The sequence below is a fragment of the Dipteris shenzhenensis genome, chromosome 1 (assembly GCF_047967505.1).
Source record: "Dipteris shenzhenensis isolate YYH24624 ecotype China chromosome 1, Dip_SZ_1.0, whole genome shotgun sequence".
Classification (NCBI taxonomy): domain Eukaryota; kingdom Viridiplantae; phylum Streptophyta; class Polypodiopsida; order Gleicheniales; family Dipteridaceae; genus Dipteris; species Dipteris shenzhenensis.
Window position 1 is genome coordinate 74,183,785 of NC_141596.1, and position 26,683 is coordinate 74,210,467.

Consider the following 26,683-nt stretch of genomic DNA (forward strand, 5'->3'; position numbering starts at 1 on the left):
GAAACCTGATGTTCATCAGTTCAATGAGTAGACTTCAGAGTGTTCAGAGGCATTGCCGATTGTTTAGTAGGCAGATAGCACAAGATTTGATTTCACACACACATGCCATCATTGTAAAGCTTATTCAGCTATTTCACGACATTGTGAACATTATTTCAGCCTTATAAAGCCTCTTGGCTATTCCCGACATCATTTGCCACAAGCCTTGTAACACAAATCCGATTTTATATATTGCAGTTCTATCTTTACCGACAGTTTAGATTTCACTTGGCACAGTTTTTTGCAGTTGATTCAAGCAGATATTTTTACGACACTTTGAGTATATTTCTTGCAACATGTCTACGACTAGGAACCTCAATCTGGAGGCATCTGCTAAGGCAGACAACTCCAATTACGGCACATGGAAATACCAAATGGAGATCATTCTTGTACTTCAGGATAAATGGGAGTATGTCGATAGATCTACACCTAGACCATTGGACGAGCCAGCCACGAGTAGCTCTACTTCACCTATGGTCATAGCACCAACAGCGGGATCTACAGCTACACAAACAGTTTCCGAACTTGTAGCAGATCTTGCCATTGCCCGAGCTCAGGCAGAATGGGATAAGAAAGACAAGTACGCATATCATCTGATCAAGTAGAATGTGCAAGATGTCATGCTAGGACAGCTTAACACAGTCAAGACATCGAAAGAAGCATGGGATATGTTTGCAGCTCTCTACGAGTCCAAGAGCACTTCTTAGATTCTCACACTGAGAAACCAAATCAACCAGAGTTTCCGCAACAGCAACAACGAAACCGGTCATGCTTATGTACTTCGGATAAAAGACTACAACAATCAACTTGTAGCAGCAGGAGAGACTATGAATGCCGCAAAAATGGTTCAAGTAATCCTGAATGGACTAGGAGAGGGATACGAGAATCTAGTCCAGAGTATTGCCATCCAATGGCAAATATCGACATTGGAAGAACTCCAGTCAGTCCTACTTAGTGAAGAACTCAGGACGCAAGCCATTCAAGCACGAAAAGTTCATTCTAATGATCAGGCATTTATAGCTTCAGATAGAAGAAGAGGCAGAGGCAGAGGTAGAGGTAGATCATTTTCGAAAAGTGGACATCATCAACAACAAAGTCATCAACAAAGTCATCAGCATCAGCATCATTCTCAACAACATCAGCATCAACAAAGAGGAAATCAGTCCAATCAAGGAAGATTCCAAGGACGAGGGAATGCATCCACCAACGTGTCAAACATCCAGTGCACCTACTGTCATAAGTTTGAACACTATGAAAGAGATTGCCACAAGAAGCAGTACAACCAAGGCAGTCAATCCAGCGAGGGAATTTTTGCGGCAGAGGAAATCATCATGGTGGACATTCTAGTCACAATCATTTTGCAAATGAACATGGAAATATGTTTCTTGCAAACAAGGAAATGCAACAAACTGATACAATGTACCTAGACACTGATTGCAATCCCAAAGAGGATTTCAGCTACTATCAAGTCAATCAAGCAGAACAGGATCCTTGGTATATCGACAGCGGTGCATCATCTCACATGACAAATCATCAGGAATGGTTCATAGAGATGAAACCATTAGAATGACAGAAAAATGTCATCTACACAACAGATAATACACCAAATCCAGTTCAAGGGACTGGTGTTATTCCTATGAACAATTTCACTGGTACGAAAGGATTGGTGAAAGATGTACTCTATGTTCCGAAACTCAACAAGAATCTCTTGTCAGTAGGTCAAATGACGAAACACAACTACCGAGTCATCTTCAACGGAGATGAATGCACTATTAGAGACAAATCCAGAAGATGTCAGGTAGTAGCAAAAGGTGTCACAAGGAAGGACACTTATATAGAATGCTAGCTACAGTACCAGATAAGCATATGCCATGTCAGCTCAACCGCAACAGATGCCACTATCTATAAAATGGCACAAGAGATATGGTCATGTTAATTTCAAGTACTTGTTAGATCTCAAGAATCAGAATATGGCAATTGGGATTCCGAAGCTGCAATTTCTTGGAAAAGTTTGCGACGCATGCTGTTCGGCAAACAAAAGCGAACCAACGTTAGCAAAAATACCTCTCGTGCACGAGGTATTCTCGATTTGATTCATACAAATGTATGGGGTTATGTCCAGACCCGCATCATCAATGGTTCACTTGACTACTTAACTTTCATCGACGACTATAGTAGATATTGTTGGGTCTACTTTCTGAAAGAAAAATATGAAGTCTTTTCTAGATTTCAAGAATTCAAAGCCATGGTAGAAAACCTGACAGGCAAAAAGATCAAAGTCACGAAATCAAATAGAGGAGGTGAATACATGTCTTCAGCATTCATGAACTTTTGTAGAAGTCACGACATTCGCGAAGACAATTCACATGTGCAGATACTCCTCGGTAGAATGCAAGAGCTGAAAGGAAGAATGGGACTTTAGCAGACAGTGCTAGAGCAATGCTTAATGAGAAGCATCTTCTGAATCAGTATTGGGCAGAAGCAATAGCCACTGTAAACTATTTGCTTAATTGGCTTCCTACTGAACTGATACAAGGTATGACTCCTTATGAAGCATTCCACTGGACACAAGCCACACATTGGGCATCTCTGCATATTTGGTTGCATAGCATATGCCCACATACATGATGATCATCGCAGGAAATTGGATGCGAAATCACGCAAATGCATCATGGTTGGCTACAATGAAGAAAGCAAAGCATACAAGTTGTATGATCCCATCAAGCCCGCAAGGTCATTATCTCCAGAGATGTCATTTTTTATGAGGAATCAGAATGGAAAACCTCAAACACACAGGAGATGGAAGAATCGACTTCACAGTCATCTACAGAACAGGTTGATGAAGAAGAGCAAGAATTGCCAAAAACACCCCAAGTAGAGCCACAGCAGCTCAGACGGTCTACTAGGGAAAGCAAACCTCCATCCAGATTAACATATGCTCAGAAAGGCAAAGAGTGTTCCAGCTAAGCCCAGGTGTGAGCTTGAAGCCCGAAGTCTGCTGGTGCAACTTTGTGGTGGGAGGAAGGTAAAGTTGGGTGATTTTACCTGCATCCTAGCATACAGAGACCTTGCAAAAGCCTTCGAAAAGTTCTCTGAGTGATTTTTTGCAAGCCCACAGGTGGTTTTGGAGGAAAAATACATTTTTTGATGATTCCCCTATTCCTTTCAATGAGATTGAGAGTCCGGAATGACCTGTAGAGGAAACCATTGCCTGTTTTTGGTGTCCATTGCAATTCAAGAGTTCAAAAAAACCTTCATTCTTGAATTTGGCATCATTTTGTTGGATTTTTGACTCATTGTCTTTACTTCAATGTTTTTCTGCCAGTGTGTTAGAACTCAAGTTTAAAGCAACCATTCGTAGATTTGTTAATTTCGGTGGACTTAGGAGGTCCTAAAACTTCTATGTTGCTCATCATTTACACTTCGGTGGTATTCACAAATAGGTCTGTTTGCAAAAATGTTTTTGGTCTGTGTGTTGGACTCAGTGATTGGGACCACGATTTTCAAAACCGTCTAATCCATTGCGTTTCAAAGGCCCAAAAACCATTACTTATCATCTCTTGCACGATTCCGTGGAGATTTGGAGAAGTTATGTCTCTTTGAGATGCAGAATCATCTATTTATTCGTAAAAAATCCATTCAAAGGTTCAAACCTTTGATTTTTTGATTACAGCTCAATTGCAAGGGTTGACTCCCCATTTCCCATTCATCGGTTGGGATTTTGGAGTTCAAACAAAAGAGAGATATTTACAAGTTGTCTTGCTGAGTCTGATTATGCACTGATGTCCATGTTTTGAGGCATTCAAATTTCTATTTTCACTAGCGGTCATTGCCGTGGGGTCGTGACTTTTTGGATATACCTTATGCAGATCACTTTGGTTGCAGTCTGAGCCTTATGCACTCATTTGTGGTTTGCATTGGGTTGCAGTGGATGCTTTACAGGCCATTTAGATGCATTGTGATTCTTGTTGAATGCGTTGATAGGCCCAGATTGTCTTGTGGGATGCTTTATTGATGGACGTTTAGCACACATATGATATTTTATGTAAGGGACAGCTTTGACATATTGCAGTGGATGCACAGGTTGTGCTATGATCTCTTGGATGAGATTTTATTGATGCATATGCTCATGGACAAAATTTATGCTTGAGGCATTTTGGCACTAATGGGCATTGGGATTGCCATTATTTTTCCATTGCAGTTGGCATTTTCTTTTGGGCCAGATTTACTCATATGGATGCATAGTATATGCACATGAGTTAGATAAATTTCGATGCTTTAATCGTTGAGTCTTTTTGCTGATATTACCCTCCATTGTGGTGGCAAACATATTTGGGTGCACCTGGTATTTGGTGTGATTCTTTCTTACAGGCACTAGCATTTGGGATTTTTCTTTATTTGCATCATGGCATCCTTTTCCATGTCTGAAAAGGAGTTTTTCACCATTAAAAATTTTGATGGGATAAATTTTTCTTTGTGGAAAGAATAGATGAGGGATGTGCTTATTCAAAAGAAGCAGATTAAACCCTTGGCAGGGATTGAAGCTAAGCTTGTAGATATGTCTGAGGATGATTGCAATGAGTTATATCCATTAGCAAAGTCTACTCTTAGACTTCATCTTGCAGGGTCAATTTATTTTCACAGTAGTAAATGAGCAGACTACGAAATATTTGTGGAAGAAATTATGTGCCACTTATGAGAAGGAAGCTACCTTTAATAAAGTTTATCTCATGAAGGGGTTGTTTGAGTTGCAAATGAAGAAAGGGGTATCCATTGCTTCTCACTTGAATAAATTCAATATTATTTTCAGCCATCTTCAAGCTCAGAATATGAATTTTGATGCAGAGACTAAGGCAAATTTCCTCTTATGTTCATTGCCATCCTCATGGGATACCTTCCATACAGTTGTCTCGATAACTCTACACTTAGTGTAGTACTAAAGTTTGATGATGTTGGTGGTAGCTTGTTGGCCGAGGAGATTAGATGGAAGTCTATGGATGGCAATAAGAAGGATGCAGCCTTAAATTTGCAAAGGAGTAGATCACAGTTTAGGGGGAGGTCCCTAGAAAGAGGGAAGTCTTGTAGAGCAAATCCAGGCCATGGAACATTGAGTGTTCCCATTGTGGCAAGAAGGGCCACATGAAAAACATGGCATGGACCATCGAGTGTTACCATTGTGGCAAGAAGGGCTACATGAAAAAGGATTGCTACAAGCTGAAAAGAGAGCAAAAGGATAAGAAAAAGAATGCAAATTGGGGTGCAAATAAGAAGGAAGAGAGTCCAAGGGAGGGCAAAGGAAAAATGAAGATTGAGGAGATCAATGCAGTCATCACCGATAATAGTGACAATGACATTCTCTTCATATCTAGTCTACCTGCAGACTTGCTTACCACTTCAGATGATGCATATTCTCAGGATTGGATTTTGGATTCTGGTGCTTCATTCCATGTTACTCCCCATAGGAAATGGTTCTCTAATTATGACAGTGGAAAGACGGTTGTGTGCATCTTGGAAATAACTATGCATGTGAGATAGTAGGAGTAAGTGACATAAAGTTTTCTTTTGCAAATGGGTCTGCATTTGTTTTGAAAAATGTGAGACATGTGCCTAAGATGACCAAGAGTCTTATTTCAACGGATCAGCTAGATGATGCTAGTTTTTAGACCTCTTTGGCTTTCAAATATGAAAAATTCAAAAGATGTCTATGGTTTTGGCAAGAGATGCCAAGTGTGGGACATTGTATCCCTTACATGTATTTGGGATGTTTGATCATGTTGTTGAAATAACCGAGCAACCAAGTGGGACACATGAGCCGGAATTGAATGAAACTCTTATGCCATTTGGGTTATGTACCGCATTTGAGTTTTTCTGACTTTGAATTTTACGAGCATTGTCTCTATGGGAAGCAGACTAAATCATCCCATAAAATAAGATGAAAGAAAGAGCTTAAAAGGCTTGATTTGGTGGATTCAGATGTATGTGGTCCCATCCCTACACGGTCATTAGGTGGGGTTGATTACTATGTGATATTCATTGATGATCCAACTAGGAAAGTATGGAGCACTTAAATGCCTATGGATTGATAATGGTGGAGAGTATCTCTCTCATGACTTTCAACATTTTTGTGATAGACGTGGGATCAAGAGGGAGCTCACATCCCCTCGTACTCCAGAGAAAAATCTAGTTGCAGAATAGATGAACCTTACCATTCACGAAAGTTTGCTATGTATGCTTTCAAATGCAAGTCTTTCTAGTGGTTTTTGGGTTGAGGCAATGAAGACTGCAGTGCACCTGATCAATACATCACCTAGTAAGAGTTTGGATGGTGATATTCTTAAAGAGGCATGGAGTGGCAAGAAGCCTTCTTACTCTCATTTGCGCATTTTTGGGTGTGATGCATATGCACATGTGCCAAAAGAGTTTCAGAAGAAGCTAGATCTTAATTCTAGGAAATGCATTTTTCTAGGTTATGGCGAAACTGGAGAGATGGGATATCATATGTGGGATCCAAAAGCAAAGAAGATTATACGCACATTTTTGTGATAGACGTGGGATCAAGAGGAAGCTCACATCCCCTCGTACTCCAGAGAAAAATCTAGTTGCAGAATAGATGAACCTTACCATTCACGAAAGTTTGCTATGTATGCTTTCAAATGCAAGTCTTTCTAGTGGTTTTTGGGTTGAGGCAATGAAGACTGCAGTGCACCTGATCAATACATCACCCAGTAAGAGTTTGGATGGTGATATTCTTAAAGAGGCATGGAGTGGCAAGAAGCCTTCTTACTCTCATTTGCGCATTTTTGGGTGTGATGCATATGCACATGTACCAAAAGAGTTTCAGAAGAAGCTAGATCTTAACTCTAGGAAATGCATTTTTCTAGGTTTATGGCGAAATTGGAGAGATGGGATATCATATGTGGGATCCAAAAGCAAAGAAGATTATACGCAGTCATGATGTGGTCTTCAATGAGAAGAAGATGCATAAGACACCCATCAGGGATGTGGAAATGAGGAGAAACACTTTCCAAGATGTGAATCCACCCGCATATGTTGATAGACAGCAAGTTGTTCATGCACCAAATGTGCAGGAAATGGTGCCCTCAAGTACTCCCATAGGTACATAATCCAGGGCTGATGATGGATCATTTTTTGGTGAAAATGATGAGCCAAATGTGGCTGATATGCAGGTGGGACAACGAGCTGAAATGCCCTTGACAAGATCAGCTAGAGTGTCTAGATTTCCTGAGAGATTTGTTCCCAGGGCAGACTATGTGATGCTTAGTGATTGCAGGGAGACTTCTTACTATAGAGAGGCTATGATGCACGAAGATCAATGCAAGTGGGAGTATGCTATGCAATCAAAGATGAATTCACTCATGAATAATAAGACTTGGGACTTGGTTTCTTTGCCACATGGAAAGAAAGCATTGCCATGTAAATGGTTCTACAATATGAAGGTCATAGATGATGATGTGCCTAAGTACAAGGCCCGTTTGGTTGCTAAAGGGATCAAGCAAGAGAAGGGTGTGGACTTTGATAAGATCTTCTCTCCGGTTGTGAAGATGACCACGTGTATCTTCTTTGGCAGAGGAGAGATGCGTGTACTTGGGTACATAGATTCAAACTATGCAGGACATGTGGATAGCAAGAAATCCATTATGTATTCACCTTTGCAGGTGGTGCAGTGTCGGGGATGTCTCGTGTACAAAAGTGTGTTGTTTTTTCTACCACACAGAGCCGAGTATGTTGAATACACAGAGGGTTGCAAGGAGGCTATATGGCTTGATCGGCTAGTGGGAGATTTGAGGATTTATACAGGTGTACTGACATTGCATGGTAATTCCGTGAGCACTATTCAGCTAGCATAGAATCGGGTCTTTCGTGCAAAGACCAAACACAATGAGGTCAGGTACCATTTCATCAGCAAGGTACTTGAGGACAAGTGCATAGAGCTTGTCAAGGTTCATACAGATGCTAACCTTGCAAATATGCTGACGAAGAGTCTACCTAGTCAGTGGTTTGAGTATTGTCATGTATTGATGGGCATTGGATAGTATGTCCACTAGTTGTTCTCCCTTAAAGGAACATTGGCCTTTAAGTGGGAGGTTGTGGGGGCTAAAGGCCACTGTACCTTAATCCCGGTTATGTACAATACTTAAACACACATATATATGGATGACATAGAAGATTAGGGTGCTCTGTACCCACTAAAAATTATGTGGCTCTCTCTTCTGGTTCTCCCCCTCTCTCACCTTCTTCCATTCGGCTTTTGTTATTGAGATATCTCAAGCCTTGTTTATTCCCTACATCACTGGTTGCGCCTTACGCGCATAAAAATATGGCGAATCATGCTTGCCACCAATAGCCATCACTTGATTAGTTACTCTTCCCCTGAATTCACAACATCCATCAATAATGCAAAATTTTCAAGCATAAGAAACCTTGGAATGAATCAAAAATATAATTTAATATTTTAACTTTTCAGTGATGAAAAATCAACAAATCATAGATGGATGGTGCACACATGCGACACATACCATTGCATGGTGCACACACTACTACACATGCATAAAATCATACAGATGGTGCACACACTGCTACACATACCGTCATCATGTAAATGGTGCACACACTGCTACACAATCATACAGCCATGACCATATATCCAGCCATGCGTACAGATGGTGCACACACTGCTACACATATCGTCGCTCGTCGCGTAAGTGGTGCACACACTGATACACACTCATCGCATAAGTGGTGCCCACACTGCTACAACCTCATACGAATAGCGAGCACACACTACATCAGCTGTGTGACAAAATGAGAGCTCACAACTAAATACATAAAGATTAAAAAAATAATGGGATAATCCCAATTCTCGTAATAGGAGGGTTTCCTATATATGGTGTATGTGAATTGTAGGGTTTGAGGACCTTGACGCACTGGGCATTCGAATCGTAACTTGGGGTTGGTTGGAACAAGAACTAGAGGTATTTTGAGAAGTGGCATGCTCACCCCAGGCATAGGCCTATAAGGGTTGGTTGTGGGGTATGGCATACCTCTTATGTTTCGTGACCAAGTAGGAAATGAAGGGACTTTAGATGCAGGGGGTTGTGGACCTTCTTGTCCACTTTGTTCTAGAATTTGAAACTCTTAGCAGAGCTTGGAAACAAATACACTCCTATATAACTGGATTTCATTAAAGAATAGCAATTCATTGCCAGTAGGTACAATGGCACTTGGTTGGGCTGACACTTGAGTTTCTACCGACACTATATTTTGCCTAGCAAATGGGTTCGGCATGTCTATTGGTTATGTTAATCCACCCATAACATCAGAAAAGATTCTTCTTAATCTAGCTATTGTAGAAGAGGTAGAAGACTGTGGATCATTAAAGCTGGTGCTTGGAGCCACTGAGGCTCTAACATGGGAGTTCTCCCATGTCTTCAGCCATGCTCATGGACTCGTCTGAGCTAGACCAGCCACCTTGTGGTGGTTCATGTAAGAAGCAAGAACCGACTTTTGTGCTTGTTAACCCTAAGGATGTAGAGCTAGGTGCATAGGTCGATAAGAGGGTATTCGAGGCACTATCCTCAATCTCAAGATCAGCTCTTAGGATCATCCTGATCTTAAGTGCATGTATTGGTAAGCACAGCTGAGACTCCAATTCTAATTTTATTATGCTTTGATGCGGGGTCAAGGGCCGGTAGTTCCTTGCCTTTATTTCAATGCAATCTGCATGTAAATTTCATCATTTTTGTCTAAATCTGCAACTGGCCAACTGCCAATTTTTGGTCATTGCTTTAATGCTAACACAACGACTCACTAACACAGTGGGTTAGATATAGTAGTGACTTGATAACGTAGCGACTTGCTAGTGTAATGACTCAATTAACACAGTGGATTGCTTAATGCAGTGACTTGTCAATGCAACTTGATTAACACAGCAACTTGCTAACGCAACAACTTCTTAACGCGGCGACTTGATTAATACAGCAAAACTACTTAAGGCAGTGACTCGATTCACGTAGTGATTGCTTAATGCAGCGACTCGATTAATGCAGCAACTACTGCTTAACGCAGCGACATGATTAACACAGTGAACTGCTTAATGCAGTGTAAATCGATTAACTCAGAGGACTACTACGTTATTATAGCAGGCAACTTAAGGACTCGCTGCATTAAGCTTAACGCAGCGACACACAAACACGTAATTTTTTTGATTGGTTTTTGGGTGTTTCCTTGATTTTTGGAGTTTCTATTCAAGATTTTTGGTGTGTGGAAGCTGCTATACTACCCAATCTACCTGCTTAATTAAAAAAACAACAAGCAAAAATAACCTTTGAAGAACAAATGGGGTGTTTTGCAAAAAGTGACAGTTTTTTTCTTTCAAACCACTTCGAAAATCACTCCTAGTATCATTTCTTAGTGTTTTTGTTGGGATTTTCTATCATACACACCTTAGCAAACACTTGATCTACCTTTCTACAAACTTTGAAAAAACACCAAAATCACTCTAAATGACTTTCAACACCTCTCTTTCACTCACACCTTCCTATACACAAAAATCACCAACTTTTCTCTAGAATACTTAGCGTAGGGCAATGGATGGGTAACCAGAGAAGTAAATGTAATGCATAAGCACACCTAGAATGCCTTGGAATCGATGCCAAAAATGTGTAGTCTCTAGCAGTGACTTATGTGTCGTGGAGATCTTGCAAGAACGCTGGATGGAGTACTCCTCCAATCTACTATGGGTGGAGAGGAATGCATACAAATGCCATCCACTAGTGTCACTCGAGCGACTCCTAGCTTGTTGCAATCGTGAATCCATAAGGAGAAGAAGAGGGAGAGGAGAGGGGAGTGGAGAAGAAGAAGAAGAAGAAGAAGAAGAAGAAGAAGAAGAAGGAAAGTGGATACGGCCTTCACGAAGGCACTATAAGGGAATAGGAGAGAACTCCAAAGAGGACAAGGAGAGCTTGTATTCCAATGTGTGAAACCAACAAGTGAAGACCAAAGTCAACCATTTGGCCTTTTATACATGCCACCTTTTGAAGGGAGTGCCAACCCTATTCTCTTTATACCACTCTCTTTTCTTATTCTTTACAATCAACTTGGGCCTATTTGGCTCCAAGGAACAATCCTAGCTCTACGAACTGGCCACTATCCATCAAATGGCAATACCAACTAATGTCGTTAACATTGTATAAATAAAATGAAATACATAATATTGAAATTTTTAATGAAAAATCTAAAATTTTGAGTTGTAGCATTGAAAAGCTAGATTTTTGAATTGAGACATTCCAACAAGAGAATGGCAGTACTACCATTCTCCCCTTGCAAAGCCAACATTTTGGACTTACGACATTGCAATGGGAGAATGGCACTAATACCATTCTCTCCTTGCAAATCTAAAATTCTAAATAGAAAACTGCATTAGGAGAATGGCACTCATGGCATTCTGGCATTGTGATGTTTTTGGAAATATAACATTACAATGAAAGAAATGGTACTAGTGCCATTTTCCCCTTGCAAGGTCATAATTCAAAATGTTGGATTTGTAAGGGGAGAATGGCAAGTTAGTACCATTCTCCAACATTGCAATTTTTTTCTTTGTAATGCGATAATGGCACTAGTGCGACTCTCTTCTTGCAATGTCATAATTCAAAGTACTGGCTTTGCAAGAGGAGAATGGCACTAGTGCCATTCTCCTCTTGCAACGTTTTTTAATCATGACATTGCAACGAGAGAATGGCAGTATTGCCATTCTCCCCTTGAAAATTTTAAAGTTTGGCTTTGCAATGGGAGAATGGCATGAGGGGAGAATGGCACTCATGCCGTTCTCCCATTGCAAAGCTGAATTTGATCATTCTTGGTTTGCAAAGGGGATTAGTTCTCTTAGTCTACTTAAGTGGCCCATCAAGCACATAACCAAACTAGATGGAAGCCCATTGCAATAATATGTGCCCATGGACCACTATGCTAGTACATATGAGATAGTCACCAATGGAATGTTGGAAAGGTATGCTACCCACTTCAAAAAAGACAAGATAAGATTTCATTAAAAAGATGCCTAAGAGAAAGAGAGCCTCCAAAACAATGTACAAAATGTCATTGGAATCGTTGCCAACAAGTTTCTTCCATTTATTGTTGTGATAGTAGGTATTGCCAACCAGTTGATTGAGAAATGCTAATGGCAATGAGAAAGAATTTTTGGGATAGCTCCTCAGATCTTTACAAACTTTGTATATGATATGTTGTCAATGGCTTGGCATCATGATATGGCTGGGAAGGTATGCTACGACTAGGGTGAATGGTCAAGTGGTGTGTTGTAGAGCATGGTACGAGAAGCATGGAATACCAAAGACATCATTTTATCGATAAAGGGAGCAATTTGAGAATGGTTCACGATGATATGTGCATGGGAATATATGAATTGTTAGGAGTATGGAGCACAAACGTATGGGCAGGGCTCTCGTGCAAGACTGTGGACAATAACTCAGAGCATATGCCTCACAAGAGTAGAATCATGTTGGATGGTTCTAGAGAGACATAGTTGGTGATACCATAACTATATAATAAGATAGACATCCTACATGAGGTCAACACTTCACTTAAGCAATGGGGTTATGAGAGCCTATCCACATCTACATTTGGTAGGATTTGGAACACAAAATTTAGGAATATAGCCCTCGCTAAGCCTAGTGGATTCCCTAAATGCAGTTTGTGTAGTGGGATCAAGGCTTAGTTGAAAATCACAAAAAGGCAAGAGGAGCACAACTTGTTGATGGAGGGAACAAGAAAGCATCAAAAAATTTGTAGGAACTTATACTATGCATGGCATAAATACTTCGAGATGAATCCAAATAAATACATGTGCATAATCCATGATAAGATAAACTAGAAGAAGATAACGATTCCGAGACTTTGGGTGAGGTCAAACAACATCAATTATGCATGGCAAGTATAAGTGTCACTTACTGGAATGATTACTTATGGGCATGGGCATGGTCATTATGGGCACTTCGCCCTCAATGGTTTGTGTCCATCAGACCCCAACTTTACAATTGGATCCCATTCATTTCTTTTACGCAACCTGGACAGGATGGAAACACGTGACCTTGGAGATCTTTCAATTGATGGGATTCCAAGAAGCAACGCTCGACTTCTAAATGCTTTGTGCATAAGAAAGGCATTCGATAGGCTAAGAAGCTTTCCAATATGGGTGGCTCATGTGAAGATAACACAATAAAAAATACAGATCTGGAGACATCAGCTGGTGGTCCAATGTTTAGCAAGGTTTTTTAAAGAAATTGTGAGTAGAGCAAACATTCACCTTTTCTCATTTGATGCATACATTCAAGAAATAGGTATCATCCTCTCTAGTACCATTTCCCCTCACTCGGATTCCAGACTTAAGGGTTATGTGGAAGGCTATCTACGTGATGGGCAAGATACGCTAGTTGGTCATGCAAAACCATTACAGCTTTGGTTTTTCATGCAAGGTGACACGTGTGTGACGCAATACAAAGTACATCCAAAATCACCGAATTGGGATGCCCATAGAAGGGGGAATCGAACTATGGAAGAAAGATAGTGAGGGACGGCCATTGTTGCCAATAGTCTATCCCAAAATACTTCCAATGGCTGAATTGTGAGAGACCACTTGCAAGTAATATCAGGGATAAAGAATTACATTAGGTTTGGGAGATGTGGGGAAGGGGAAAGATGCATTGCATGAATCCTATGTTAGGAGCAACACAATAACAAATCAACAATGTGAGAAGCGGAATGCGTAAAAAACTTCTTTGATTTCTCGAAAGGAGGATGATCTTTGATGTACAAAGGAACTCAAGGAAAGCTGAATACATAAAATCCTGAATCTCTGTATGAGACAAGGTGTTCACGTAAGCTCGTACCTTAGGTGGTAGCCCTGCCTTGTACTTTCGAATCTGTACTTCATCAGAGATTTCTGACAAACAAGAACCTTGCATATAGGGATCCCAAAATTTCATGTTGTAAACTTCGATAGGCTCTTCTTCATCCATGTGAAGATTGTCCCATTTCATGTGCACTTTCTCCATGAACTGTTTTGGGAGGAACTAGCTAGGAAGTTTATATGCCAATTCAAACTTACCATGTGAAACACCAAAGGCCACATCAAATTGGCATATAAAATTCCTAGCCTTTTCCGAATGTCCATAGGTTCCATCATAGGTGACAAAATGTATTGACGTAACTCCTTTGAATTCCTTTGCCTTGGATGATGAAGGCATTTTTGAATGCTTTCGACCTGAAAACTTGTGCTGGAACTGACAGTAGATGAATTTCTTGTGCGCTTCTTACTTTGAGACGTAGACGATCTCCTTCGCTTTCTGTTGGACATGGACTCCTTTCCGTAGAACAAGGGCGATATCGAGAAGTTACTAGACTAGGGTAACGATGCCGGCTTACTTTCTTATGATCACTCAACTGCTTAGACATGTGTGGGCCTTAGATAAGATGCTGAAATCGAGGATTCTTCTGCAAAAATTCCACCTCTTGGATTTTGTTCTTTACAAAGTCTTCATCAAGATCATCATTAGGTTTACAAGCCCCTTCTGATTGGGAAGCTGAACTGCCATGTTCTAAAACTATGATGTGGGAGATGAAAAATCAAACCCAAATTGAATCAAGCTTGGTTGAGCCTAAAACAACCAATTGCAAAATGCCAACTCCTTTCAGGTGGTGAAGACGGCAGCCAACTCGATGCGCGATGAAGTAAGGGTGGGAGTGGCTTTTGGTTGTATGATTCAAGAGTTCGGGGTTCGCAACCACCAATCCGGGGTTTGGGCCAAATAAATTAGAAAATATGGTGTGTGGCCACTAGTCCAAACTGAATTGCGATGAGCTTGGGGGCTCCCGCAGACTGACGTCGAAATCCATGTTGTGCTTGCTCAAATAAGCTGCTGGAGTCAATTTGCACTTATGAAACAAGCTTGAAATTGGCTGGAAACGTTAGTTGCAACAAGGACGATGAATCGCAGCACTCTGGGACGAATCACAGATGAGAGCAGACCTCGTCTGGAGGCTGGATAATCTAGACAGTGTGTTAGGAGCTTAATAATGAAGCTGATAGGTGAATCGCTATAGAGAGTAGATAGGAGAGGAAGTGCGAGAACAAGAACACAGCACTAGGGCCAGAAATAAGGACTGAAACCCCCCCCCCCCCCTGAAGGTCTTTACTGCAATAGAAATATCTTTGTACAAGGGGGCTTATGTGGGAGCAATAGAAATATCATTGTACAAGGGGGCTTATGTGGGAGCAGATTTTGCGTATAATTCTCAATACAATTGGAAGCCTTCAGGCCCTTATTTTATAGACTAGGCAAATCAATAAATTGATGGTAATAGCCATGATATTGCCAATAATAGCCATGACACCAGCAATAATAGCTATGAGCCAGCGAACTAGAAAGCATGTGCTTTCTAAAAGCTAGGCCTGCTTTTATTGCCTAGAGTAGGCGCTTTTCTCTAAAAAGTCGAGCTTTCTCCAAAATCTTGGACTTTCCCCAAAAGTAGCCGCTTTTCTCCATAGAGTGGGGCACCTTTAATGCTTTTAGCTCAAGTGGGCCCTTCATTAAATGGGGCACCACTTGTCTTGTGCTTTTCCCCTAAAAAGATGGGAGAATTTGGCACTTTCCAAAGTCCTACACCTTGCACAAACAATATCCGACACTTAACCCATTAGAGGTTAGCCAAATGCATGCATTCTAGTTCTTGGACAAATCCTAGTCCCTTGGGGGCATCCCCACAATGTTATTTAGCCAATGCAACACAAACTAGTTAACCGAAGTCAACTTTCTTTGACCAAAGTCAATGTTAACGATTTCTCTTTATTTCTTGGGAGAAGTTACAAACTTGTGACAGCAACCCATGGAGAAACTTACCCAGCTTCTGGTGTTCCTCTTACTGTGCAACTGTACGGACACCTGAGAACACCTATTGGCATAATGGTTCACCATCTCGGTGTTCCCTGTGGTGCATCTCGAAGAATTGACTCTGTCAATAGTCTAGGTACTAAGGTGACAAGAACCGTGTCCATATGTCCTTCCTGGATCTTGTCTGTACCATAAAACAGTGACCGTCCCTGAACTGACCCTGCCTATCTCAGGAAAGACTGATACCAATGTAGCAAGGAGAAAGCCTAACTCACTCTCTCTACTCACTACTAACTAAATTGAAAGAATAATGAATTCAAACACAGGTGGAACAGTGGACTGAGTGTGAGAATCTGAGGGAGAGGGAAAACTGAACTGAATAAATGACTGCCCAATAGGCTGAATACTACTGTAATAACACTATATGGAGGGACTAAACCCTCATTGCAAAAGGCTGAAGAAATATTGTATGGACAGAACTGAACCCTCGCTGTAGGAACTGCGAACTCATGAAGCAAAAGGGCTGCTCTGATGCAGACCCCTGCTGCTGCTATCGGAGCTGAACCAGCACCTGTAGATGATCTTGTAGATATCATGGATGAAGGACAGATCTGCTGCTGCCTGGCCCTCCTTATCTGCTGCTGATCCTGGACTGCTGGCTGAGGAACTTCTGCCCTGGAACAGCCCTGAATGGAGGATGGAATGAATGCCAGGGGGGCTGCCTTTTATAGGCCCCCCTTGGGCCTGAAGCTGACCGCAGGGCAGTCTGTGGACCCAGTCTGTGGACCGACCCCTGGACAGATCTGTCCTGACCAGCTGGTTGGGCCTGTCCAATCACTGACTGCCACGTGGCTGCTGATGTGGCTGGCTGTCTGCTGCGCTGGTGTGGCTGCAGGATGGCTGTGTGATGTGGCACCTGCTCCCACTGCTGACAATGGCAGTACAGTATGTCAATGCCCGTAACAGATATTTATGAAAATAACAAGGGCATTGAATATAGACAAATTGCAAACCGAAAAAGTTACAAAGTGTAGTTTGTAGATATCAAACTTTTTTGAGGTCTGCTGCTATGGAGAAAATGGAGAATCGATTTCTAGAAACTGCTTGAATTAAAGAACAGATTCACAACCTTGTAAAGGCTGCTCACTTAAACAGACATGATCCCAGATATATTTCATTCCTTTCATCCTCCTGAACCGTGGTTACACCATTACCAATGGTCCCCAGGAAAACTTTAAACATGAAAGGGGTCAGCATCTAAGAATAGTTCCCTGCCCTACTTGGATATAAGTGCTGTAGCTGAGAGTCTTTAGAAACCTGGAGATTTTTTACATCATGTATGGGTATCCCCTTGGGTGTATTAATCAGGGCACACACCATAGCCAACTTCTCACTGTACCCACATAACTCAGATTCCTTTAGATCATCAGACATGTGGGACAACCAATGAAAATCTGGTACATATACAAAATTGCTTTGGGAATGTCCTGTATCCCCTACGAAAAATGAATGCACAATTCCGCCAACATCACTGCACCAACTCTGTTCTGGCTTCTTCCATGCTTGTTCTTTTACCTCAACCTGCCTAGCATCCTCTTGCATGTGAGCATCTGCACAGATGTTAGATATCAAGACATAAGCTGCAGCATCCTTTTTGTCCAAATCCACTGCATGTTCAAAGGCCCACCTTCCAAGCTCCATATCCCCCCACTTCTGACACGCACCCAACAAAGTAAGCCACAACACAAGATCAGGATTGAACGGCATCTTCTTTATCATCACACTTGCATTGTCTAATTGGCCTGCACGGCCAAGGAGATCAACCATGCAAGTGTAGTGCTGAATAGTAGGAGTGATGCCATAGTCTTTACTCATGGCCTCAAAGTATGTATGGCCCTTCTCCACTAGACCTGTGTGACTGCATACAGTCAGAATGCTAAGGAATGTGAGCCCATCTGGTTTTATGTCTACTGCTCTCATTCTGTCAAGCATATGAAAAACGTTTTCACTCTCTCCTAGATAGGCATACCCTGCAATTAGAGCATTCCAGGAGACTGCAACTCGAACTGGAAGTTTATCAAACACTTCCTGTGCTTTTGCAAGCAAGCCACACTTGGCATACATATCAACCAACGTGCTGCCAAGGAAAGGATCTCTTTCCCAAAACCCTTTTCTTGCAATGTGAGCATGTAATTCTTGGCCCTTGTCCATGGCTCCTATGCTACCACAAGCTTTCAAGCTGCAAACAAATGTGACTGCATTTGGAGAGACGCCTTCCAATTGCATCTGTTCAAAACAGTTCAGTGCGTCCTGACCATAGCCATGTTCAGCATACCCTGCGATTAGAGCATTCCAGGACACTGCATCTTGAACTGGAAGTTTGTTAAACACTTCCTGTGCTTTTGCAAGCAAGCCACACTTGGCATACATATCAACCAAGGTGTTACCAACAAGATCTCTTTCCAACAACCCTTTGCTGGCAATCAGGGCATGTATTTCTCGGCCCTTGTTTATGGCTCCTATGCTGCCACAAGCTTTCAAGCTACAAACAAACGTGACCGCATCTGGAGTGACACCCTCTGATTGCATCTGTTCAAAACAGTTCAGTGCGTCCTGACCAAGGCCATGTTCAGCATACCCTGCAATAAGTGCACTCCACGAGACTGCATCTCGAACTGGAAGTTTGTCAAACACTTCCTGCGCTTTTGCAAGCGAGCCAAACTTGGCATACATATCAACCAAGGTGTTACCAACCAAAGGATCTCTTTCCAGCAACCCCTTTCTCGCAATCTCAGCATGTAATTCTTGGCCCTTGCCTATGGCTCCTATGCTGCCACAAGCTTTCAAGCTGCAAACAAATGTGACTGCATCTGGAGTTATGCCTTCCAATTGCATCTGTTTGAAACAGTTCAGTGTGTCCTGATCATGGCCATGTTCAGCATACCCTGTGATTAGAGCATTCCAGGACACTGCATCTCGAACTGGAAGTTTGTCAAAGACTTCCTGTGCTTTTGCAAGCACGCCACACTTGACATACATATCGACCAAGGTGTTACCAACAAGATCTCTTTCCAACAAACCTTTTGTGGCAATCTGGGCATGTATTTCTCGGCCCTTGTCTATGGCTCCTATGCTGCCACAAGCTTTCAAACTACAAACAAATGTGACCACATCTGGAGATATGCCCTGCAATTGCATCTGTTCCAAACAGTTCAGTGCATGCTGACCATGGCCATGTTCAGCATACCCTGCTATTAGAGCATTCCAGGACACTGCATCTCGAACTGGAAGTTTGTCAAATACTTCCTGTGCTTTTGCAAGCAAGCCACACTTGGCATACATATCAACCAAGGTGTTACCAACAAAAGGATCTCTTTCCAACAAGCCTTTTGTGGCAATCTGGGCATGTATTTCTTGGCCCTTGTCTATGGCTCCTACGCTGCCACATGCTTTCAAGCTGCAAACAAATGTGACTACATCTGGAGAGATGCCCTCCAATTGCATCTGTTCAAAGCAGTTCAATGCGTCCTGACCAAGGCCATGTTCAGCATACCCTGCAATAAGTGCAGTCCACGACACTGCATTTCGAAATGGAAGCTTGTCAAAAACCTCCTGCGCTTTTGCAAGCAAGCCACACTTGGCATACATATCAACCAAGGTGCTACCAACAAAAGGATCTCTTTCCAACAACCCCTTTCTCGCAATCTCTGCATGTAATTCTCGGCCTCTTTCTGTATCGTTCAGCATAGCACAAGCCCTCAATAGGGCCACGAAGGTATGCCCACTAGGATGTACAGAATCCCTCTGCATTTTCTGGTACAGCATGAAGGCATGCTGTAACTGCCCACATTCAATATCACCTGTGATCAGAGAAGTCCAGGAGTACTCATTCCGATCAACCAACCTATTGAAAACCTGCTGGGCATCACACATGCTTCCAACTTCCACCAACATTGGAACGAGGTAGTTACCAAGTGCATTATGAGCTTCTAACCCACATTTGCGCAGGTAGGCATGCAAGCGCAGGGCATATGCTGGATTTTTGTGTTTTCTGCACTTTCGCACGATGCATGTTAAGTTTTCAACCGAAGGCGGATGGGGCATGCGTTCCAAAGAAGCGAGTGCCTCCTCTAAGCTAAGCTCTCTCAGTTGTACTAAGGGGTTGTCCTTGTTTGCAGTCTCCATTTTCTGGAGCGTGTCTTTAACTCAAATTGGATTGTACCAGCCGTCTATCCATAGCGACTCATTGGTGAGCTTATACTTGAAATCTGGGGCTTTTGGTTGAGTCTAATCGACAACAGATTCATCAGAACTCCTACAGCTTAAAAATGATTGAGTTTCAGCTCATCGTACACGTACTTTGTTGCACGGGGAGGGGGAGGGATCGGAGAAGTACTCCTTCGCTCGGTACTTGAGCTTCCTTGGGTGACGCTCAAAGGCAGAGTCCATTGAGATGCGCCTCCATCGCGATCCTTTATCCAACTTCCATTTTTGGAAGACTCTCTTGCACTGTCCTCACCTTCCCATTAAGTTAGGGAGCTCTAGTCTTGACGGAGTGTCCACATTACCCATGAGCATTTTAGAATGTAGTTAAGTTAAATCTCCTAATCTCTTTAAAAATGTTTGTAAATTTAACCCCTTCAAAATAGATACTTTAAGAAGAGAAAGAAGTTGGCATGTGAAAATTTAATGGTTAAGTTAAGGGTGAGCAGCGGAAATGATACTTAAAGCAAGATTCTTGTTAATAAAATTTCATGGTCAAAATCAACTCAGAACTATACAACCTGAGTACTTGTTTGAAAGTCTTAAAAAGACCTTTCAAAGAAGAATTTGTTACCTTAACTTTAAAGAACTGACTTTGGATTGATGAGATAAACCATTTTGTATAAAAATAACCCGAAAGTTTTATTTAAGACCACTTAGTGCATAACGTAATGGGTTACCAATGGGAATGTAATTTACAGAACTAGTTATGTTAAGCTCACTAACATAACCTAACTGCTAGTGGGAAAAGGCCCTTACTAAGATAAGCCAAGAGCATTTAGACGAAGCCGTTAAAACATGTGGGTGTGTATGTGCCACCCCTCAATTCCAGGGGCACCTCAGGGCTTTATCTTGGTTACCCCGTATGGCAACGCTACTGGCACTTTCAATTTTAGTGCAACGGCAAAAAATGAAGAATTCATAAGCTAGTTTTGGTGGGAAATTGAAATTTTATGCTACTTTGGCATGTCCCAACTTTCTTTCCCTTTTTCCCCCACAAAACCAATGAGCTCTTGAGGTGAATGGTTTTGTGGGAAAAAAGACTTTGTGAAGCATTTTAAGGTGAATGGGTTTGTGGGAAAAATGACTTTGTGAAGCATTTTGAGGTTGTAAAGGACTTGAAATACACATTTTCACCAAACAATGTGGAAATTTTGTTTTTCCCATAAATAAGATGTCATTATAATCCACAAAACACAAACGTTAAGCTACTAAAACAACAAGCCCATCACAAGGCAATGCTATAGTGGTTCAGCAACGCCAACACAAAAGGATGGACATGGCGCAATGCATGAGGTACCTATTTTTAAAATTTGTGATTACACTGTTGTCTCTTGGACACACGATAAATGCAAAGTGAGATCATTGCTTTAGTATCCCTAAGGAATGTTACACAAATAAATACTATTATTTAATGGAAAAAAATGCTTAAAATGGATGTCTCTTTGCCACATGGCTAGCATTGCCATCAGAAGAAATCCCTATCTTTGGCATGAGTCCTATAGTGTATCACAATTTATAATTTGTCTTTTTTAGCATCACTTAGGGACTCCATAACACTACTCCTTGGATGCCCCCTTCTAACACTTGACATAGCAAAAGATGCAATGTGTTATCAAAGATAATCTATGGCACATGTATAATTAGTAGATATGGGTATCCTTGTCACAACCACGTATCATGGACATGGGCATTTTCTAAAGAGTATTTATTTTATTGACCAAGAATAGTGTCATTCAGACATAGGTCTATTTGCAAATCCACCAAGTTTCACGTACAATATAGAATGGACCATGTCCATATTGTTAAAATACATAGTGTAAGTGAGAAAAAAAAACACTTGCAAGTGTGTCAGAGAGGCAGCATGACTTAGGATGAAGAAGAATAGAGATCATAATATGAGCATGTTCATCTAAAAACATATATATTATTCCATTTCCAAGTACAAATTTTATAGCCTTATGCATCCGCATCATTGCTTAGTTCATCTAACAACGTATTAATAATTTTGAAAAAATCCCCATTCCCACTTTTTCTCGATCCCCTAATCTAGAAGGCATTTTGTTTCATTTGGAAGGTAATGAATTGAGGAATTCATATATATTGTCTAAGTTATTGATAGAAAGATACATTCAAGTTTAAGTTGGCTTAATATTGTAGATTCTATTGGCATATCAAGAATATTGCATGTTTCTTTTGACATCCTTTTCCTCTTGAGAAGCATAATATTAATCCCTTTCCTCTTCATCCTTGGTAATGTGTAAGCATATTATTTGTTTAATTGAAGTTTAGTATATTACAACATATTAATATTGTACAATCAAATTCATTTGTAAACTTTATGAGCCAAACACGTTCAAGTAGCAGAGCCGCAATGCTTGTTATAAATTTAGATTTATAACAAAAACATGAGACAAATTCATTCTAGAGGGAAAGTGGTGTTAAAAACCCCTTTGATAATTGAATTACTAAAGATCAAGAGAAAGGCAATGTTAAGAAACACCTTTGATATTCAACTTACCAATCTTTAAATCCAAAGATATTTGGGAATATGCTAACAACAACATGACAATTTGTTATAATTTGTTTTTTGTGATGTGTCTTTTATTATTTCCTTTAGTTTTTATTTTTGTTCAATTTCTTCAATTTGGGGAGTAGGTTATGGCTTGTTTATACATATATACATATAAGTAAAAAAAGTCTTATTGGTGTACAATGACCCAAAGTATGGTTATGATATTTGGATTACTCTTCACTCTTATTTTCCAATGTTGAGGACCTATGGCCTCCTCAAAGATCTAAATGTTACACCAAGTGAGGATAAGCAATAGATCATGGGAGATATGTTGTAGGGAAAATGTAGCTAGATACATTAATAGCTCTATTAATTGTAAGGATAGGACTAATGTTGTATATGTATATGTCCTTGATTTAATTAGAGACTTGATTATCTTCTCTATCTCTTTAATAAGATCCCACAACTTCTTAAGCTAGAAGATACTGACCATCTTGAATTTTCAATTGCCAAAGTTATTATCAACTTGTTCTTATCTAGAAAGATAATATCATCATATGATATTTCGTGATGCAATTTAATTGTGTGCTAAGGATCAAACCTATATAATATATTGGCAACAACATGCTAAAGATAGCCACAAGGGTTTACAAGCCTGATGTGAGTAAGTACATGAATCAATGCCAAAATAGTCAACTCGTAGCTCTACATTGGCAGCATTTGAGTGCAACTAGGTGTAGCTATCCTGAAATCAAGAATCAAACTACCAAGTGAGTCACAAATCTTTGATACTACCTACTACAAAGGTACTGATATGGAATCACTTGTGAATGTGAATATTTATTTAGATCTGAATTGTTTAGGCAAGGGCTTAATTGTTTTCTAACTCTGTTTAAAAACTAATTGTGTTGTTTAGGCAAGGTCTTAATTGGCTTGGTGGAGTTCATTTTTCTCTAGAAGATATGCTAGTCTAAAACTAGACTACACGTTGATATGAGAAATGTAGCAAAATACTTCTTTTCTTTTCTCCTTTTGTGTGCTACTTTAAAGATATTGCAAGATGAATAGGAGTGGTTGTATGATGAAGTCGTATAAATTTGCACTATGGACATGCCAAAAATAAAGGGGGTAGAAGGAGGGAATATAGGAAGGAGCGTAGAAGAAAATATGTATATAGAGCAGGGGGAAGGGATCATAAAGAAATGAAGAAATAGAGAAGGGGGAAGGAAGATGAATATATAGAGAAGAGGGAAGGAAAGAAAAAAGGTATACATATAGAGAAGGGGCAAAATATGTATGGAGAAGGGGGGAAAGGTTTATATATATATAGAAAAAGGAAAAAACACATATGAAGATATATAAACAGGGAAAGAAGGGGGGAATATCTATTTATAAAAATAGTTTTGGGGGGGGGAGAAATATAAAGGGAATTTATATAAATAAAGGAGGGGGTTTGAGAAAAGAAGAGTAGAATTAATGAATGAAGTGGAGGGAGTGGGGAGGCGGGGGGGGGGGGGGGGGGCGGGTAAACAGGGGGAATATATAAAAAGAGAGGGTTTGAATATAAGAAAAAAAGAGAGAAAGAGTAGATTTAATGAATGAAGTAGAAGGGGGGCGAGGGGGGGGGGGATATAAAGCCTGGTTAACAAGAAAATTAGAAGGTAGGGATAGTGAAATAATTTAGAAAGTAGGGATAAGGTAATAAAGACCCAACTATACAAACGAGGAGACATAATGAAAACCAAATTGACCTGTGTGTCCATGCTTGTGTGAGAGGATTGGACGAGGTGGCACGTGGTTAGGAGTTGGCTGCTGGGCATGGAAGTGCACGAGGGATAAGGTGTTCTAGCAACTTTAGTAGTAGCAGTGCGAAAATAGGCTAGCCACTGGCGTTTGGAGTAGCGTGCACGGGAAAGAGCAGTTCACATTTTACGAAGACCATAGAGGCAGTGACTCTTAAGTATTGCAATGTAGTAGGGGGCAGCATAGGCGGCTGTAGGGAGGGCTAGAGTAGAGGTAGGCTAGGGCAGACTGCACGGGGGGGTTCATAGAGGAATGGGGGGATTTGATTTTGAGGGAGCAGCAGTACATGTGAGTGGTGTGAAGACTGTGGTGTAGGAGGTGAGGATAGAGGAGTGAAAGGAGGGTTTAAATAGTGTGTGTAGTTGGGGAGGGTAAAAGTAGGCGGGAGTGGAAAAGTAATCGGAGTGGGAGCGTTTAAAGGTAATAGAAGTTGGAGGGGTGTGTGTTGGGGGGGGGGGTGTTGGTGGTGGCTAGGGATAACTAAATTGAATAATATAGGGATAAAATTTAGAATTAAAAAATAGGAGAAAGGAAGCAATAAGCTTTGGAAAACTATAAGAAAATAAATACAAAAAATATTAATTATATGAAAAGTGTGTGTGTGTGTGTGAGGGGGGGGGGGGTTGGCCCTCCCCCAACCCAGAGGGGAACACCATATGGTGGGGAATAAGCCCACCATGTGAAACTTAGTCCCCACCTACTAATAATAAGTGAATAAAAGTGGGTCTATATGATAAGTGTCAAAATGAAAAAATGATGCCAATCATAAATGCATCAACCACTTCTGCAAAATAGATACAAAAATTAGTAAAAATAAGGTGGATCACAAAATGACTAGGGATCATCCATGCTAAAGAATAATCCAATGGATGTGAATTAATTGTTTGGCACTAGCCCGACCAAAGGCTAGTTGAGAAATCAAAATATATGTTTAGATTAAAAAGTCCCATCAATAATTGAGCCATATTTTTAAATAATTCCTTTTATATGCATTTTATTCAATTTTGATTTCTCTTGGTCCACAAACTCAATCATCATCATCTCCTTCCCTTTTGTGATTGGTGGAACCCAACCATGAACAATGCTTCTCCACACCTTGCAAAGAAATCTCGGGTCTTGCCAAAGCTTCAGATTGTAATGATGTACAGTTATTAGCGGATAAGTTGCTCTAGCCCATTTTTCTCTGTCTAAGCTCATGTGCCTCTTCTTCTATGGATCTTATTAGTGCAATTTTGAATAATGTCTTCTATCTCTATTGCATTGAATGTTTGCAATTTGGTCTCTTTGCTTGCACTGTCCATATGCAACCACCATGGCACTTAATAGGTGTGATGGATTAAGCTTTTCATCAATTTGCAGGTGCATTAACCGAGGATTGTAGGTTTGATTCTCATGCAACATTGGTTTCCTACTAAAAGACTGTTTAGTTTAGTGAGTGAAGGCATCCATGTGAATCAAGAGCAGTTGATAGGATACATCTATTCTTTTCTTGCTGAAGGAACTTACTGTGGAGATTAGGATTTAGTCAAGTATGCTTTGGATCTCCTTTGTGTGCTTTTGACAGCAAGTTTGTCGTGACTTTTTACTTGAACATATGACAGAGGAACTTTGTATTTGTTGTTATGGATACTTGGTCCAAGAGTCAACAAGTATATTGTTAGTGGGAAGAATGAAGTTATTCATCGACAAGATATTCTCAAAGCTTGTTGCAATAGATGGAATCAAACATGCTACTATTTGGGCTTTCGAGGAGACTTGTGGCGTTTTTTTTTTGAAGCCAACTTGACTCTTATTGCAGACTATGATTCAATTGCAATTGCAAACAATCTTGTTCCAGAGCAAATGATGTTTTCTACTCCTGTGAGACAACGACGGTTAAAATCGTGAATGGACATTTGTTTTTGGTTTGAAGCCTTTCTTCAATTTTGAGTATGTTGAACAATTTTGTGAGCTTTGGAGGAGCTTATCTTTGTTAAGAGCTGCTGCGTTTGAAGACAACTAGGCATTTTTTAAAATTGAGCAATGTGTTTTGGGATTATAGTGGCTCTTTGTGGGTCTGCAATCATCTTGGTGTGACTTGGCTCTTTGTGGGCAATCCCTTTTTCTTTTTTGGGGCAGCTTTTAGCTCTAGCAAGTAAGC

General features: G+C 40.7%; 1 protein-coding gene and 1 pseudogene across 2 annotated transcripts in view; one reads left to right on the top strand and one right to left on the bottom strand.

Moving 5' to 3' along the window:
• Window positions 1–25,921, top strand: part of LOC147906364 (azadirone synthase LFS-like) — a 130,366-nt gene extending 104,445 nt beyond the window's left edge. The window contains exon 12 of the mRNA XM_087378294.1: window positions 25,903–25,921. The gene's annotated coding sequence lies outside the window, so the exon portion shown is untranslated. The remainder of the gene's footprint in view (window positions 1–25,902) is intronic.
• On the bottom strand, window positions 16,827–20,448 carry LOC147906365 (pentatricopeptide repeat-containing protein At4g13650-like; annotated as a pseudogene). The gene is made up of 2 exons (XR_015541425.1): window positions 17,092–20,448; window positions 16,827–16,890 (listed from the first exon to the last, which is right to left on the bottom strand). The product of XR_015541425.1 is annotated as a pentatricopeptide repeat-containing protein At4g13650-like (transcript).
• Window positions 25,922–26,683: the final 762 nt, after the last annotated feature.